The sequence below is a fragment of the Xyrauchen texanus genome, chromosome 31 (assembly GCF_025860055.1).
Source record: "Xyrauchen texanus isolate HMW12.3.18 chromosome 31, RBS_HiC_50CHRs, whole genome shotgun sequence".
Taxonomy (NCBI): domain Eukaryota; kingdom Metazoa; phylum Chordata; class Actinopteri; order Cypriniformes; family Catostomidae; genus Xyrauchen; species Xyrauchen texanus.
Window position 1 is genome coordinate 40,046,543 of NC_068306.1, and position 14,653 is coordinate 40,061,195.

Here is a 14,653-nt window from a genome sequence, read left to right on the forward strand (position 1 = left end):
CGGTGGGGTCTTCTGCTGTTGTAGCCCATCCGCCTCAAGGTTGTGCGTGTTGTGGCTTCACAAATGCTTTGCTGCATACCTCGGTTGTAACGAGTGGTTATTTCAGGCAAAGTTGCTCTTCTATCAGCTTGAATCAGTCGGCCCATTCTCCTCTGACCTCTAGCATCAACAAGGCATTTTCAGCCCACAGGACTGCCGCATACTGGATGTTTTTCCCTTTTCACACCATTCTTTGTAAACCCTAGAAATGGTTGTGCGTGAAAATCCCAGTAACTGAGCAGATTGTGAAATACTCAGACCGGCCCGTCTGGCACCAACAACCATGCCACGCTCAAAATTGCTTAAATCACCTTTCTTTCCCATTCTGACATTCAGTTTGGAGTTCAGGAGATTGTCTTGACCAGGACCACACCCCTAAATGCATTGAAGCAACTGCCATGTGATTGGTTGATTAGATAATTGCATTAATGAGAAATTGAACAGGTGTTCCTAATAATCCTTTAGGTGAGTGTATATGATTACACTGAGATGCATCATAGATTGCTGTTATACTTCCTTCCATTTGCCCTTCTTTACATTTTAATATCTTATGAACTTGCTCTGCTGATATACCTATGCATTTCAAGAAATGTTTTGCACATTCTACAACAATTTTTATTTTGTCAGATCTTCTTACTACCTGCGCAGTGCCATTAACCACTGCACAGATAAACGCCACAAAATTAGTTTTGCTCATGTTAATATTGTCAGTTGAGTCACTTTTTAACATGTTCAGCTGTTTCATTGGTCCATTAGTCTGAGAGGTGTGTGCCTGTCCATTTTGTATTCTTGTTTCTTCTACAGGTTTCATTCTGCGAGCTGCTTCTGCATATGTAAAATTCTGGGTGGACTTTACCTTCTGGATTTCACGAGCCTGCTGTTGTACTGTACATCCTGCATATGCAGTGCTGTGCTCTCCCCCACAGTTGCAGCATTTTAACTTAGCACCTTCCTGACACATCCCATATTCATGCTCTCCTCCACATTTTGCACAATGCATTTTCCCTTTGCAAACAGCAGCAGTATGTCCAATATGCTGACATTTATAACAACAAAAAGGAGGGGGTACATATTCCCGTACCACATAACTGATGAAACCTAGCTTCAACTTTACAGGTAAATCGCTGTTTTGAAAGTGTATCAACACAGAAAGACTATCACACTTTTCATTATCATTCCATATCATCAATCTTTTAGCCAAAGCAACTTTGCCTCCAAACAAGGTTCCTTTTATTTCTTCCATAGTTAAATTTAAGGGGACTCCTGAAATCACCCCACGCTTCTTCACATCTAATTCAGCACAGCTTATTTTCCCATCAGCCAGTGATTTTAGTTTTAAAACCTTTGCTCTCTGATAGTCTTATTTACACTTAATCAAGACTCTTCCATTGCTCAGACATGTTGCTCCTTTCACTGATCCTATTTCTTTTTCTATCGCCTTTGATAAATTAACAGGATGCATGTATTGTTCTGCTTGTTTGACAAATGTGATCATAACATTTATGTATTTTTCCTCACTATTTCTCATCACCCTTTGCCCTGTATTTCTGTATACATTTGCTCATATTCAGACTCATCACCCATGTTATTTCCTTTTATTATATTGTACTTCTTGGAACGCCATATCTTGATTACCACCATCCGAAGAGTCGTCCATTATGTCCACCTATTTCAATCCAAGAACTGTTCCTGTTTGTCCTTCACAGAATCTGTTGATTTGTTGTGATGTTTTCTCAAAAACAAGTCCTTTTAACTTTCTCCTCGGTTCAGCTTTCTTCCTCGACCTCTAACTGACGCCAAACGTGCAGCCTTCGACCAACCATCCGACGATTACTGATGTCTGCTGGCTCTTCTAGCAAGGATACTGAGAACAGGAAGGGTTTAAGTTGGGAGTGAATTAGAGGAGAACCAGGTGTTGCTAGCATGCTAATTAGTGCTATGATCAGCATTCTCCTGGGAGCAATCAATGTTCCCATGGAAACAATAATCATACATGCCAGCTTCGCCTGCGAGACATGAGGGAGAGAAAATAACAAAATACACAGAATAAACCGACAAACTCACAGGAGCCGTGACAGATGTATTGATTTAATATACTATCATAACTATGATTATATGGTTAGTTGCATTTTATTATTCACAATTACCTTTGTTGTTTTTTCCAAGCTGTCTCTATTAGAAAAGACCTGGGAGCCAGTTCAGTGTCATGACCCACCAGTTGAGAAACATTGTTTTAAATCCATTAGTAACAAGTGATCAACTCAGACCGTCAACAAAGATGTCAAGACATTTTTCTACATTCTTCCACTTTGTCCAAATTTGTGACTTTTGTTTGTACTTTTAGAGGGTAAAGGTAAATATTTCCAGCTGAATGTAAATCTCTCTTACTATGATCAAACAGAATCATATCTTTGTGTGTAGGACATGATATGGCAGAGAATGAGAACACTTTCTGGGCCAGACTGAGATGGTTTTTCAATCTCAGTAAGATTGGATCTTGTGGCACGGCATAATAACAACCCGGATTTGTAATTTGTATACTGTATATTCAAGCAAGGTAAATGTTTATGACAACAGTGTGAGAAATGTAAATAGCCATTTGGTATAGCAGTTTTAAAGAGTGGTTGATAAAGGACTACAAACTGGTTTTATACTGATTCTTGAACATGAATTTTTTGTGTTTTTTATTTTTTATTACTGCATTTCTGTCATTTCCATAATTTCAACAATGTAGATTACAAAAAACATGCATTGGCAATGTTAGTGTAAATGTGTTACACATTTCCGGCAGTATATTGATGTCAGTGAAATCTGCCTGAAAGGAAACCTGATTCCTTACGTTCACTCTGAATCCGCTCAGCTGCATTCTGTTTGACATCAGTAAAGAAATCATGAAAAAATACTTTTGCTTAAAATTGTCGTTTACATTTATAAATCAACCAGGGATCAATCGTGTCAGACGTACTGGCAGGCAGGTCCTCACGATGGGGCGGAGCCTGAGGTGCCACTTGTTGGCGTGCAGAGTCCAGGGACATCAAAGGACTTACCTCTCTCCTTATGACCACTCCGGAACTGCCTGGGATGGGAGAGGAAGAAGTCCGTCCTCGTGGCCCGTGCAGGCCATCACATCGGGGGTGGATTTGTCCCACAGCTGGGCACGCACGGGCAGAAAACCCGCCTCCAGAGAGAAACTGCCAGAGAGAAACAATGCCCGGTGGTCATGATAACGACGGCTGTGGACACTGACTGTGAGGCACAAGAAGTAAGGAAACCGCTCTTTTCTTAAAATGTGGGTACCGCAGCCTTTGGGGCGTGCGGCAAAATGATAAGAAAGGTAAACAGGGACCTGCCCGGCCCTTCTACCTATGTGTTCGAGGCCGTATCGGTTAGCACTGGGAGCGATTTAGGGATTTCAATGGGAGCCACTCTGCCGGGAAATCCCCCACAGACCTCCCATTCCCCAGCAAGCTGGTTTACCCCAGCGAGTCCTGCGATGGGACTGCCGGCTCGTCTCATGGCGAGTCTGTGATCTCGTTCACGGCTCGCGAAGCAGACGAGCTTTCAATTAAAGAACTGGAGGTATACCAGGGAGTCGCTGGGGGACTTTCCCTGAGGAAAGCTGCGACAGCAACTTTACCATAATCATGTTCTCGCAGTGACATCATGACCCATCCACAAACGCTGTCCCCACATGTGCAGCGCCCAACACATGAGTCAGCAATAATGGCCATGGGAAACTGAGAGGTAATGATCACAACCAGGAAATATACACAAACGGAAAAGGCATCTTTAAAATAACTCTCTCCATGAGTGCCACTCTTTTAGAAGGGAAATATACTCTTTTAGAGGAAGAATATACTCTTTTAGGCTGCTGAAGTGCCCAGGGGGTATTCTCTGCACTCAACCGGTGCAAGAGGGGGAAAAGACGCTGTAATTCACCGTAAAACCAACAGCCTCACTAGACTCGGAATGGATCGGCAGAGTAATTCAGCTCAGTGAATACAACCGCTTGGCTCCGAAGAAGAAGTCTGAATGAGTGGTTGTATACCAGCTCCTTATATACCATACCATATGTCCAGGGAAGTGGCATGCAAATTCCACTCGCCAATTTTCATTGGCCTTTTCTCAAAGATCAGAGATGTCTGGGGCTTCCAGGAGCGACCCGTAGTGTCAATACATCGACACAACGTTGAGTGAGTAACAGAAGGGGAACATTTTGTTTTTAGCCCCTGTTTTAAAGTGCCTCAAATCATTGATAAAAACAGCTTGATCTATTTAAAAAATGTATTTAAATAATCTGTTAACTCTATTTGTGTTACTCAGTTAGGTTAGCGCAACGTGATCTCATGAGATATTGTATGTATTCTTACATAAAGTTTGGTTCAAGCAAAAATACATTCTCTTACACTGAAACGTCTCTGGTTACTTAACAGTAACCCCTGTTCCCTGATAAAAGCCCTCAGAGATTTATTTTATTTTTTTCACATCATACAATTCATATGAAACATATATTAAAGGGGTCATGACATGGGTTTTTTTATTGTATTATTATGTTCCCTTAGGTGCAATTATAGTATTAATATATTTTTTTTAAGAAAAACTTTTAAAATCTAGTGATTTATGACCTTTTCCCACCCTGTTTCTCATCCTCTGATTCAAACAGTCTGTTTTGGGGGCGTTTTCCAATTAAGACTTCAGTGTTAACGCCCACTGTTATGATTGGCTAACGTCAGTGCCTATGTATCAATTATTGACGCCCCCAGCCAGAACAATATGCAAGTAAACTAAGTAAAAACACTGTGATTATTCATAATGAATGAAATTGCGCTTTAAAAAGTAGTTTAAAGTTTAAAATAGATTACTTACAGTTTGCGTCGTCGTTGTTCCCAGAATAGTAGGCACGGACTTATCTTTGAGCAACAGTTTTCTGGCAAAGCCAGCATCATATTGAGATTTGTTCTCAAAACAGTCATCCTTAAAATGTACAGAACAAACGCTTAAGTTAACACTGCCGTGACTGGGACGTCCGCAAAAAATAAACTGCATCCATTTTTCCCTGACGTCTGGATCTTTCGGCAGCTTATTCAGAGGTTTTGTTTGACCACAGCCAGGAACAGCACATCTGTGTGGCATCGTAATTTTCCTGTGCACAAGTAGTCTCTGTCAGAGCTCGCTGTCCATCGACTGAACACTTGTGAGGCGACGGCGATACTGAAATGAGCGTAGTTGTCTTGCGCTTAAAGCGTAGTTATCTTGTGCTGGAGGCGGTCATATGCAAACGCTGGTACGTCACTTCTAACCGTCACGTCACTTCTAACCATGAATCCAGAACTAGCTGTATTTTGAGCTTGATTAAATAAATGATTCGTTTAGAATGGGGAGGACGTCTTAAAATATTAAACTTGCAGGACGTTTTAATGATACAAAGACCTCTTATATACCAAAAGATCAAGGCAAATTTGGTTTCTCATGTCATGACCCCTTTAATACATATTACTTAACATCCCAAAACCTTTTGGCTAAAGTTCTTTTTGATTAGTCTTTTTTTATTTATTTATTTCACAAAGTCTTTAAAATATGCTGGTGGTTTCCTCTCTCTTACTGAACATCGTAGACCTCCAGGGGGTGTACTCTCAGGCTCCTTTCTATCTACAGTCTTGTCAATTCAGGCATTATTTGAGCACTGGGTGAATCTGGCAATTGATTTCTTTGATCTCCAGGTTGCGAACTCTCAGGCTCCCTGCTATTTACAATTGGAATCAATTCAAGTGTTGTTGAATTACTGAGTGATTCTGGCACATTAATATCCGTATCCACAGATGCAACATCAGTATCCTAAGGTTGAGCACACAGGCCAGCTTAGAAGTCTTTAGTCAGCATCTCTTTTTGTTGTCGACTAAATAATTTATCAACATGACGACGTACTATTTGGGCACTTCCTTATGCTACTTTATAATACGCAGGTCCTTTGATATCCTGAATTATTCCCTGCACCCATTTTGGTCCATACCCTAAGTACCTAGTATACACAGTGTCTCCTATTTCAAAATAACAGGATCTTGCGAGTATAACGGGGGGCATCGCAATTTTCTCCCCATCATCATTTCTGCATGTGACAGTCCTGTTGTAGACTGGGGTGTAATACAATAACTAAACAATGCTCTATGCAACTTTGTCTCAATATTGTTCCCAGAACTTTTTTTAAGAGTTCCTTAAAAGTTTGTACAGCCCGTTCAGTAAGACCATTTGATGATGGATGATACGGTGCAGAGGTGACATGCGTTATTCCATTCTTAGACATAAATTCTTTACTCCCTTCACTTACAAAACACTGAGCATTATCAGACACCATCATTTCAGGAATGCCATGTGTACTGAAACTATATCTAAGGCATTCAAGAGTAGTAGCTGTGGTTGCTGAATTTACTGGATATGCATCAATCCATTTAGAATGGGCGGCAATTAAGATTAAATACATTTGGGGTGGGCCTTCACCCTCTGTTCCGATCATGCCCCTCTGCAGTGGATCCACCGCATGAAGGATACTAACACTCGGATCACCCGTTGGTATCTGGCTCTCCAGCCCTTTAAATTCAAGGTGGTCCACAGGCCGGGGGCGCAAATGGTTGTGGCTGACTTTCTCTCCAGAAATGAGGGGGGTAGGCAGGCCAGATGTTGCCCCGGCCTGAGTCAGCGGTGTGGGCATGTGGCATGGGGGGTGTGGTCGTGTGTCGGTCTGCGGGAGAGAGAGAGAGCAGTAAGGCTTGTCACCTGGTTTGTAATTATCTCTAACACCTGTGTCTTGTTATATTGATCCGGAGAGAAACATTTAAGGATGCCAAGTGTCGAGAGAGGGGGAGAGAGTGTCCAGAAAGCACAACAGCACTGAACAGAGAGAGATTTATGAATATTATTTAGAGTGCTTTCATAACCATAGAATATTTAGTTTTTATCGACGGATTCCATCAATTGTATGTTTAAAAGGAATAAAAGGACTGACCTTGAACCTGCTTCGTTGTCTCCTGATTCCTCCATTGCTCCAACCAAACCAGTTCACAAGGTGAAAAATCATTGATATTCTATCGGGAAGACACGCAGGCTTGAGTGAAGTTTAAGATGCCATTTATATGATAAATGTAAAACAGAAAGTAATGACTCTCTCTTTGGCGTAGGCCCCGTCCGGCGGTACCCGGAACCGTCATGTCCTGCCGGAGATAGGAGGCAGGGGCGAGGAGCCTACCCCCGTGCGGGACAGGGCTCAACTGGTGGTGGTGGTGGTGGAGGTTGCCGTTTTAGCAGGCTGAAACAGCAATGTGATAGATTGTGAGCAGACTTATAAAGCAATGGCTTACATGCGATTGGCTAGGAATTACCCAGCTAATGGTGTGATGATGTACAGCTGCTAGTCTCCCCGCTAGAACTACGCTGCGCCTCCATTTACTGTGATCAGGCCATCCTTTAAGTACATACTCACGCACTCTAGAGAGGACAGGATCTCGGGTGGTCCAGTGCTTGATTTGTTCTGATGTCGTCAAAGGACTCACAACTCTGTCTAACATCAAGACATGCTCCTCCAATTCTTTCTCGGGAATCTCGAGAAAAGGGAGACGACTGAGTGCATCGGCATTTCCATTGTCCTTGCCTGCTCTGTAAGAAATTACATACTCATATGCCCGCAACATCACTGCCCATCTCGTAATTCTTTGCGAGGCCATCTGTGGCACAGTTTTCAGTTCATTCAATAAACTGAGTAAAGGTTTATGGTCTGTACAGATCACAAATTTATGACCATAAAGATATTTATGGATTTTATTTTACCCCGAACACTACAGCTAAACCATCTTTCTCTAGCTGTGAGTAGTTTTTTTCTGCTACTGCAAGTGTTCGTGATACAAACCCGATGGGTCTCTCAGTTCCATCTGCCATACGATGTGCTAACACGGCTCCCACACCGTACACTGAAGCATCACAGGAAAGTACTAATTCTTTTTTTTTCATCATAATGTATTAACACACGGTTAGACTGCAGTAACACTTGGATTTTTTAAAAACATTTTCTTGTTCCTCTTTCCAACACTAGGGGACGGAGCAAGCAATGTCGAGAGGTTTGGCAGGAACCGGTTATAGAAATTCAACAGTCCCAAATATGCTTTCAGCTCCATTACTGTTGTCGGTGTTGGCGCATCCTGTACTGCTTGGGCTTTTTCTAGAACAGGATGAATACCCGTGGCATCCACTTTATGACCCAGGAAAATGACTTCCTTTTCCAAGAATTTACACTTTCCCCTTTTCAACTGCAAACCATACTCCTCAAACCTCTTCAACACTTGATCCAGCATCCTCAAATGCTCCTGATCATCTCGTCCTGTCAGCAAGATATCTTCCAGGTATACCGTTACTTTTGGAATGTCTTTCAGGACCCCTTCCATAGTCCTCTGGAAGATTGCTGGACTGGAACTAACCCTGAAAGGCAATCTGGTGTATGTGAACAATCCTTTATGGGTATTATGGGAACTAAAACGTTCACTGACTGTCCTGTGTATGTTTTTAAACTGAGAGAACTTGATTTCAATTCAGGCAGTTTTATTTAGCTTCCATTTTTCCATATTCCATTTGTGATAACACAGTCACACTACATCCAGTGTCAATCTCAAACTTCACAGGGCATTCATTTACCAACAGCATCTGTGTGATTGGGGGTACATGAGGCTGTGGTGTCTCTATACTATACATTGTGAATACTTCTTCATGCTGATCTTCCTCCTCCTCTTGAAGGTAATTTGCCCTCTTTGATTGTTTTCCTCTCCCCCATGTAAAACATTTTCTGCCTTTATCAACATTAGTTTATTTTGGCTTCATTCTACATACTCTTTTTACATGTCCGATTTTACCAAAATTATAAAATTTTTCATTGGAAAATTTACAGTCTTTTGGCACATGGTTAGTTCCACCACATCGATAGCACATTCCTGTACCACTCCACTTACTTTTTTTTTCTGTATCCATCTTGAAGACAGTGGTGCTCAGTCGATTTCCTTTATTTTTATGCAAATCTGTCATATCTTTATTTGCAGCTTCAATAGCTTGAGCTTTCCTTAGCGCAATCTCAAACGTCATTCCATCATCAGCCAGTAATCTCCGTTGTATGCTGTCATCATTAACACCACACACTAATCTGTCTCTCAGCATAACCATGAGCATGTCTCCAAAATTACAATCTTGTGCAAGCTTTCTCAGTTCGGCCACATATTCCACTATACTTTCATTAGGGTGTCTGTTACGTGAATTAAACTTCCACCTTTGAACTATTTCACGGGGCTTAGGATTAAAGTGATTCTTCAACAAACTCACCAATTCCTCATAACTCTTTGATCCTGGTCTTTCAGGACTCAGTAAATTCCTCATCATTGTGTACGCCTGTGCTCCAACACAGCTCAACAATATGGCTTGTTTTTTTTCTGGTTCCTCGACATCCTTTGCCACAAAGAACTGTTCAATATTTCACAATACTCCTCCCATGATTGTGACTTATTTTCAAATGGTGCCATGGACCCCACCATACCAATCATTGTTCTGTTCAGTCAGTACTTCACGTGGTAGCTATTATCTTGCATCAGCTCACTTTGTTGGCATCTTGCTTTTCTTTTGCACTCAGGAAAAATCTGATCCACAATTTCGATTTTTATCCTCTTCTTCATATGTTGAATCTTAGATATCAAGGAAAACTCTTTAATGATACTCAAGGGTCTCTTTAATTCAGGTTACTCATCAGTAACCAAGGATACACAAACAAGCGCACCCCCACATTGCACTTTCTTCTCTACTTTTAACACTGCTACAGCCCACCAACACAATGCGCCCCCGCCCCCTACTGGACAAACCCAATACCAGCACAAACATACAACAATCCAGTTTTGTGTGATTTTTGCTTTTTGCCCTATAAAACATTTTAAAGGAATGTTAAAATTAATAAGTACATGAATCTACTTGTTACATAAAATGTGGTTATGTTTAGAGGTTGGAGTAGGGTTAAGTGATCTAAAATATCAATAAAACAGTACAAATGTACAAATATATTTATAATCGGTTCGTGTATTCAAATATATTTGTAATAGATTTGTCAATATTCTATGTTTCTAAAGCTGTATATATGTAAAAATGTTGATACTTTCAAACGTCCATATTGTACGCTTTAGTGTCTTTAGTTCAAGCCATCCTCGGAGTTAAAGAAAAAATGTCCTGGCTCTTCCTAACTTTATAATCGGATGAATGGTACCTTCGATTTTGAAGGCCAAAAAAGCCCGTCCATCCATTAAAAAAGTAATCCATATGGCTCCAGGGGGTTAATAAAGGCCTTCTGAAGCGAAGCGATGCGTTTTTGTAAGAAAAATAGCCATATTTATAACTTTATAAACTATAATCACTGTGAACGTGTAGACGGCCATTAACGGAAGCCAGTGATTGTAGTTTATGAAGTTTTAAATATGGATATTTTTCTTACAAAAACGCATCACTTTGCTTCAGAAGGCCTTTATTAACCCCCTGGAGCCATATGGACTCCTTTTTTGATGGATGCACTTTTTTGGGCCTCAAAATATAAGCTATCATTCATTCCGATTATAAAGCTTGGAAGAGCAAGGATATTTTTTTAATATAACTCTGATTGTGTTTGGTTGAAAGAAGTAAGTCATATACAACTAGGATTGCTTGAGGGTGAGTAAATTATGGGATAATTTTCATTTTTGGGTGAACTAACCCTTTAAAGGAATAGTTCACCACTGAGAGTGGTGGTGGTGGTGGTGGTGGTGGTGGTAGTGGGCTAAAGCACATGAACTGGTAAGCAGATGGTTGCTGGTTCGATCCCCACAGCCACCACCATTGTGTCCATGAGCAAGTCACTTAACTACAGGTTGCTCCGGGGGGATTGTCCCTGTAATAAGTGCACTGTAAGTCGCTTTGGATAAAAGCGTCTGCCAAATGCGTAAATGTAAAAAAGAAAATTATCTCATTATTCACTTGCCCTGATGCCATACCAGATGTGTATGACTGTCTTTCTTCAGCAGAACACAAATAAAGATTTTTTGAAGAAGACAGAGCTCTTTCAGGTCCTTATAATGCAAGTATGCAGGTGCCACCACTTTGATTGTCCAAAAGTTACATTTATGCAGCAGAAAAGTAATCCACATAACTCTAGTCGATCAATGAATGTCTCCTGATGTGAATCGATAGGTTTATGTAAGAAGCAAGTCGATAATTAAAACATTTTTAACTTCAAATCTGTGCTTCCATCCAGGGCTCTGATGCTGAAGGAAATGGCAGAACTCTCACGTGACGCTCGTCCTTCTGCTCATAAGCACCGCTTCTGAATTCTCACGTAAACACGCCGATGTGCTTACATCATGTGACAGCTTCGTGATGTGTCAGCTGCTGGCAGGAAGTGCTTTTTAAAAGTTTAATAACATTTGAATTATTGATTTAATTTTTTTACACAGTCGATTCACTTCAGGAGACATTCATTTATTGAATTGAGTCGTATGGATTACTTTTATGCTGCCTAAATGTGACTTTTGTACCATCAAAGTTCTGGCACCCGTTTATTTGCATTATAAGGACTTGACAGAGTTCATTCTTCTTCTAAAAATCTTAATTTGTGTTCTGCAGAAGAAAGACAGTCAAACACATCTGGGATGGCATCAGGATAAGTGAATAATGAGAGAATTTACATTTGTGGGTGAACTATGCCTTTAATTAGATGATGCTGATTAGCATAACATCAACTCTATGGACTCTTTTCACAGACTGTGATGAAGAGTTTCCGACTTATTTAGCTTTTTATATTTTCAACTTTTACATTGCTTTGTGTAAATGTATAACATTGCACTTTGTGTTATATTACCCTGGAATTATTATTATAAATGTTTTTCTTCTTGGCCTACATCTGCTGAGGGAGTGCCAATCAATTTGCCATACTCTCTTTTTACTGCTGTAATCCATGGCACTCTACAATTCGACCGTTTTGTGGAAAGTCGTGCAAACGTAATTGGGCAGTTTCTCTTTTGTTGTTGGAGCAAATGACGCAAAACAGTCTTGGCTATTACCGCCAATTCGTCAATATAGAAGTTGACTATTATGTAGTTCAGAGTTTCCCAACCACTGTGACGTGACACACTAGTGTGCCGTGAGAGATTGTCAGGTGTGCCGTTGTTCCACAAAATAAATACATGCATGTAAAAATAAATGCATAAAAAGTAGGCTATATCGGGGATTCAAACTCCTCATCTTTCGGAGAAATTCACCGTTTTGAAAGCATAATCTGTCACTTTTGTGATTGTGAAGAGCAATAATTAATGTGCAAATGTGACTGATATTTAAACGCGTTAAGGGACTTTCACATGCATACAATAGGCTACATTGAAGTCTATGAAGTAAAGTCACACCAAAGTGTTTTTCGTTTGTGCTTCACCAATAATGTCTTTGAGAGTACTAAGCAACAAGAAATATTTGAAAACTGTCCAAATTCGTGTAGAGACATTGAATGTCTCATAATTTATTTTAATGAAAAATTACCTTATCGTTTACGAATATCAGAGACCCCAGTTACTGAACTAATTTATATTCACCAAGAAAATGCGTAATCCTAAACATTAACGAGTCATTTTTATTACTTTCTGCTATCAAAGCAACAGCAAGCTTTTTTTTTTCTCTTCCAAATACAGGTTTTCAATGTTTATTGTGCACACTTCACGCTTTTTTACGTGGCAAACACATAAAATCGCCCCTCTGTGGCTTTCTGCAGCTCTTGTCATATGGAGGGCAATGCGGCACTTGACGCTGGGTTCAGCCTCCAGAACCAAATTAAAAAAATCTAATGACAATTGCCTCAGCATCAGTCTCCCTTGATGCGTTTGATTACGCACAGGCGAGCACACAGTTTAAGTCGATGCGGACCAAGAGGAAGATTTGAGTTGTCGAGTTCTGTTCAGTTTTTTTTTTTACGTGTTTTGTTCATATTTTAATCGTATTTGTTTTTTGTAATATTGCGTTGTTCATATTTTAGTGGCCTCCGCTTTAAAAAAAAAAAAACATTAATCTGCTTCGTGTCTCTGTTGTTCATCTGATCTCTGCATAAATAAATAACTGCATAATCTGCTATATGCTCGTCCTGTAAATTCATGATTAAAAAAGAAAATGTGAATGAAAATAAAAGCTATTAAATGTCTTATCATTAAAATATGATAATTAAAATGACGGGTAATAGTAGATTATGACGAAAATGGGATTTTTACGACCCTTTCCGTCAAAATGACGGACGATGAGAAAGTCTAACGCAAGCACTATATGCGTCTTGAGTTTCATGAGGAGTGCTGCGCTGTTTGTGTGGTGTTTCAAGTCACTTCACTCCATTTTGGTTTGGATGGTGCCTATGTAGACAACAAGGCCGTTCACGAGGGTTTGAAACAGATCTTCAATGTTATTTCAAAACTGCTCTTGAATCTTCTCACACAGTATTGCAAGTGCCCTTGCTTCCAGAATTCACCCAAACATATGGTTTCAGGCAAGCCAATGACAATTAAATATTGAGCATATTTTGTGTTTCTATTACAGAAAGCCTTTATCCATCAGTACAGTATGTGTATTATAACAACAATCGTGTATTTGAAAAAGATACACTTCATATGACAGAATGATTGTAAACATGCATCTAAATAATAATTTACGAATCAGATATTTAATGAATATTGAATGAGTCACACATATAATTCCATCCTTTATTTGATATGAATTTGCCATAATCGTGCATGTCAGATAATGAAAAGTGATTAAAAAAGCAACTCTAAGAATGAACAAGCTTACCTATATTTATTAAGCAATATGATGCAAAAAATAAAAAAATTAATGATGAAAATAAGCAAAACTTCCACCAAGATGGTATTTCACTCCAATTGTTTTTTAATGTATTATGTTGCGGCCTTTAGACATTTTTTGTTAAGAATCTGCTACAGGGACAGTACAACTTGAACTTTGCCAATGAATTTGGCCAGTCGAATGTCCTTCTTTTACAATCCTCCACATTAATGTGTAGTCAAAGTGATCTGGACCTGAAAGACATTTGGAGAGAAATATAGTCACCATTAATCTCTATTATACAAGAAATGGTGATGACTGCAGCAGAGTGGAGCTTGTCCTGTCCTGCCGCCACATTCATAAAGACACAATTCACGTTCAAATTCCACCTCACGTTCAAGCAGCCACCTAATGCTTACTAACAGTCCCGTGTCATCTGCACTACGGCTTATTTCACCAAGAAAACGTTCACCAGCATTTCTTCCTGTGCTCCCCACTTTTCTCATTGGACCTGACATGAAATGCAGGCTAGTGCACTACGCAGAGCAATTGTTTGCCATGTAAATGCAACACTTTCAAAGGCATGTTGTGTGGGGCCTCTTGGGCTCTTTCAACACACAGTATTCATTTTAAACATTTGCAAAGACATTATAAACTGCTGCTCAGGGTGAGGGGTAGGTGGATCAGTGGAAGTTATTACCTTGTTATAAACACTGAACCACTCCGGATGATGGCTCATCTTCTCAGCTTGCAGAGCCACTCAAGACAT

At 40.1% G+C, this 14,653-nt stretch overlaps 1 pseudogene; it reads right to left on the reverse strand.

The window, feature by feature from the left end:
* Positions 1-14,036: 14,036 nt before the first annotated feature.
* LOC127624932 (pterin-4-alpha-carbinolamine dehydratase 2-like) lies at positions 14,037-14,653 on the reverse strand (annotated as a pseudogene).